The sequence below is a fragment of the Octodon degus genome, unplaced genomic scaffold (genome assembly GCF_000260255.1).
Source record: "Octodon degus isolate 3935 unplaced genomic scaffold, OctDeg1.0 scaffold00081, whole genome shotgun sequence".
Lineage (NCBI taxonomy): Eukaryota > Metazoa > Chordata > Mammalia > Rodentia > Octodontidae > Octodon > Octodon degus.
In genome coordinates this window covers 1055161-1060137 of record NW_004524657.1, presented here as the reverse complement: position 1 = coordinate 1060137, position 4977 = coordinate 1055161, and positions in this window count along the sequence as shown.

Genomic DNA, 4977 nt, shown 5'->3' with positions numbered 1-4977 from the left:
ATAAGCTGCTCCTTTCCCTGGGAGAGTCCGAGTCAGCCTCAAGATGGATGCTATGGGAGCCAATATAGACTGAGACTAGCCAACCTGAGTCCACTGTCAGCCAAGTCTTCCCCAGGCTGTCTGGATGGACTCATAGGGACAGAGACCCACCCAGGTGAACACAGACATGCTGCACTGCTGCAGGGAAACAGTTGTGTCCGTCCTATTGTGCTGTGGAGTTGGTGGTAGGGTTTGATCTCTAAGACTGCTATGGGGCGGGGGGACTTGAAGAATAAAGCCCAGTGGGGGGACTTTGGGTTACTGGAGCAGGTGATTTGAGGTGTGGATCTTTCTCTCGCTTCCTTGCCATGAAGTAAGCATTTTGTTCTACCATCGGGTCCTGTTGTGATCTCCCCTCTCCAACCCTCAGCTATAGCGTCTGAGTCCTCCAAAACTGACCTAAGTGAGTGCTGCTCTGTGTAAACCAGTACATCTCAGGTATTTATGGTGACCACACCTGAGGGTAAACTGAGGTTCACACAAAGTTTTACAAGACACAAGTAAGCAGAAGCCAGGGAAAGATCCCCACTAGTCATGAGTAGCTGTTGTGTGGGGACTTTCAAGGGGTGAGATTGGGGCCACTGGCCCAGGATGGAGTGACAGCAGCTTCCCCATGTCACTCCCTCAACTCTGACACTCTTAAGCTCTGTGGTCTCATCACATAGCAATCAGGGGAAAACAGATGACCTCCCCATTCCACACAAGAAACTGATGCTCTGGTGGCCTCTCTGAAGTGCCCCAGCCTCTCTTCCACACCTTGTGGCACAGGGCGGCTGGGTCTGTGATTGAAGCTGCCTTGGACAGATACAAGCTGCCTTGTATCTTGCTATACAATTAAAGCTGCTGGAGGCTGGGGAGATGGCTCAGTGGAATAAGTGCTTCCCTGGCAAGCGCAAGGGCCTGAGTTCAATCCCTGGTTCTGAAAAAAAAAAAAAAAAAAAAAAACAATTAAAGCTGCTTTAAGCTAGGAAACCCAGGCTGACCTCCAATTCATTGTGATCCTCCTGCCTCCATTTCCTGAGGGCTGGAGATTCAGAAACCATTCTTGGGATGTCTGGAGTCTCCAAATTGTCTGTCTTTGAATCAGCTGAGTATGCAATGAAACCTCCAGTAACTGTTAGTGAAATAAATCCTTAATTCCTTCAAAAAGAAAGAAAGAAAGACATTGATGCTCTGAATGCTGAGTAAGGGGCCAGGACTATAGAGCATAGAGAGAGGGGAACTTTGGGATTCCAGACTGATGTGACATAGTTGCAGCAGAGACATGGGCCTGGGGTGCTGCTGGGTCACAGATTGCAAGGTGCAGCAATTTATCCTCAGGGAGGCCTTTGGAGGATGTGTCCTTCCTCCCAGAAGTGGGGCCAGTGACTCCCTATAGCAGAGGAGCCAGAGGCTCAGCAGGAAGTCCAACCTGCTAGCTGTGCCTGTGCAGGTTCTCAGAAGAAAAGTAAAGGCAGAGGCTTCTCAAGATCAAAAACTGGGAAAAGAGACTAGAAAGAGGGCCTGGGGAGACAGCTCAGTAGAATAAGTGCTTGCCTGGCAAGTGCAAGGTCCTGAGTTCAATCCCCAGTACAGAGAGAGAGAGAGAGAGAGAGAGAGAGAGAGAGAGAGAGGAGAAAGAGAGCTGTGCAGCAGACCAGGGGGAGCATCTTTCCCAATGCCCCCTGGGAAGGGGAAGGGACCAGGAGGGATGGGTGGGGGAACCTGTGGCACTGTCTATGGGCTCCAAGTGACAGTGCTTCCAGGGAGCTGGAAGCTCCCTCCACCTCCATCTACCACTTGGCTACTTCTCTCACCCTTCAGGACCCCAGCTTAGGCCACAGGTTCCATGTCAGCCCCTTGTAGCATGTAGCACACAGCATTTGGCAATCTCAGCCCTCTGGGGCAGGACTTAAAAGTTTGAGCCCAGCCTGGGCAGTTTATTTATTTATTTATTTATTCCAGAACCAGGGATTGAACTCAAACCCTTGTGCTTGCCGGGGAAGTGCTTGTTCCACTGAGCCATCTCCCTGGCCCCTCCCAGCCCTTTCTTTTGAGACAGAGTTTCATTAAACTGCTCAGGCTGAGGGGCTGGCTTCCCTGACAAGCGCAAGGGCCTGAGTTCAATCCTTGGTTCCGCAAAAAAAAAAAAAAGAAAGAAAGAAAAAAGAAAGGCCTGGGAATGTAGCTTGGTAAAGGGGCCCTGAGTTAAATCTTTAGCCTTAGAAAAAAACAAAAACCAAAATAGGCCTCCTTCCATAGCCATCTCTCCAGACACAAGTATTCTGGGAGCTGCACAAGAGCTGGGAAAGGATGTGTGTGGGGCTACAGTGCTCAGTGAGCACGGAGAAGCACTCCAGGGGACCCAGGGTCTCCACTGGGTCCAGCAGCAGAGAGAAGGAGTCACAGGGAGGCTCAGGGCTGAAAGACAAGAATCCTCCAGCCCTGGGAACCAGGATCCAGCGTGCAGGCTCCACTCAGGATGTGCAGAGGTGAGTGTGGGGTCTACCAAAGGCTGGAGCTGTGGAGCTCCAGTGTATCTAGCACAGTAAGTACTCAGGATCTGCACTGGGCAGCTCGAGGTGGAGTGTTCAACTGTCACATGCTGCTGACATCATTATGCTTTTGGGTTTTGTGGTACTGAGGATTGAATTCAAGCCCTTCAAAGGGAGCTACATCCCTAACGCTTTTTTTTTTTTTTTTGGACAGGGCCTCCCTGTATGACTAAATTGTGCCCAACGGGGTCACACTTGTGATCCTCCTCCCTCAGCCTCTCAGTGTTGGGAGTACAGGGGTGTGAGAGTTTGTAGCCCTAACTATCCACCCATAAGTGTGTCACCCACATGAGCTACTCTGTATCATGTCACATTGCTCAACTGTTGTGTCCTACACATATCCAGGCCCCATGCTGAATTCTTGTGCCTGTCTGGGGTTTCTGAGTCCAGCACCAGGAGCGGCCAGGCCATGGAAAAGGGGAGAGCAAGGGATGGACCCTATACCTGGACACCAAGCGGGTAAGGAGCGGCTGCCCACAGGGCAGCCAGCCAGGTGGAAACTGAACATGGAGATCCAGGGAAGGGAGGAGGCCCGGATAAACGGGGATGGGTGGTGGATGAAGGGGCCGGGATGGATAGGATAGAGGAAGATGCTGGAATGGAGTAAGTCAAGGTGGAAGAAAAAGAAAGTGGAAGAACAGTAGGAGGAAGACAACAAACTGGAGGAGTAAGGGTCTTGCTGTCCGCCTCCCAGGCTGACTTGTGGGTCCTCTGGCGCTGGTGGCCACTTCCTCTCTGTGGTTATTGCCCTCAAGGCTATTGCCCTCCAAGCGCTCTGTTCTTTTTAATGCGCGCCACCACAGCCCGGGGCAGACAAGCGCCAGCAAGCAACTGCGCAAGCGTGGGAGCAGAGCCACCCGACTCGCTTTTAAGGTGATCTAAGCGCCAAACCACCAATAAAGCTGTTCCTTTCCACCGTTGGAAAGCTCCGCCTACACTGCCTGGCCTGGGCCTCTCGGGAGGCTTCACCGAGGGCCTTCAACTGACATCTCTCGATGCTGATTGGCTGCTGTTCACCACATCCGGCTCCGATAGGCTGACTCCTGGCCGGCGCGAAGGCCTGGACTCGCCATGGCGCTCTTTCTTATAGGCCGCTTCTGTATGCCCTGGGAGGGTCTGGGCTGCAGCCTTGGTTCTGGTGACTCTGCGTACTTTCTGTGCCTGGCCCTGGGACTTGGTCACCCTCCTTGTACGCAAAACATCTGCCCTCCAAAGTGCTCTCGGTAGGGCTAGCGCTGGAAGCCTGGGGGAAAGGAGGGTACAGCTAGGTGCGCTGCACCCAGCAGAGCTACATAGGGGGCGAGCAGCTAGCAAGGCGGAGGCAAGAGTGTCTCCTCTTTAGCAATGTGAGGCTGGGCTTGGTATCCACGCTTGTCATCACAGCAGTCTTGGAGGCTGAGGCCAGAGATTCACATATTCAGTTACAGCTTTGTCAATTTAGTGAGTTGTCAAGATCCTCCTCAAAATTAAAATTAAAAAAGCTAGGAGATGTAATCCAGAGCAAAAGCCCAGGGTTCAATCTCCCACAAAAATTAAAATACACCAAAAAAAAAAAAAAAAAAAAAAAAAAAAAAACCAGGAGAGAGGGAAGCAGCAAGTAGGGACCCTGAGCACAGACACCATCTTTGCTTGGAAAAGCCTTCAGAAATGTCTGCCTACTGAGGCACCACACTTGTCCCTCACCCTAAGACTTCTGCTCTCTAGGCTGTCCCCCAGCCCTGTCTGTTTCAGCTTACAGTCACAAAAGCTCATGGGGGGCGGGAGGGGAGCTAAGGCAGGCCGTTCTTTGTACACTGCGGACAGTGGTACCATACCTGGGCACTGTGTCCCTGTGGCCAGGCCCAGGTCCAGTGGCAGCAACCCATTCCAAAGCGGAAAGTGGCACACTGCCAGTTGCTAGTTAACCAGCTTATCTTCTTAGATATTAAACCAAAGTTTAGAAAGGTCTGTGAGATGCACAGGTATCTGAACACTTCATGCTGTAAGGAGTGTTTGCTGGGGCTGGGTTGGCTCAGTAGGGCTAGAGCTTGTGTTACAGCACTTGAGGTCCTGGCTTTCGTTCCTGGCTTCACTGACAAACAAGGCAAGGCAGTGTCTAGAAGTGCCCTGCACCCAGGGTTCAGCATGGGTAGTCCTGGGGTCACCTCCAGCTGCCATTCCTGGTCAAAGCCCTGGATCCACAAAAGCACTGGGCTCTGAATTCTTATCACTTCAACGGGGAAGGCTGGGTGGCAAGCATCACCACCCACAGGGACATCAGCGAGCTGATGCTTAAATCCAGAATGGATCTGACTGTTGGTGTCAGAGGAGACACCAACACTCAAGGAGACAAAGCACAAACTCTCCCTTTCTGGAGGCAGACAGCCAGTGCTGCTGGGGACAATCAAGGACTCTGCCCTGGAGG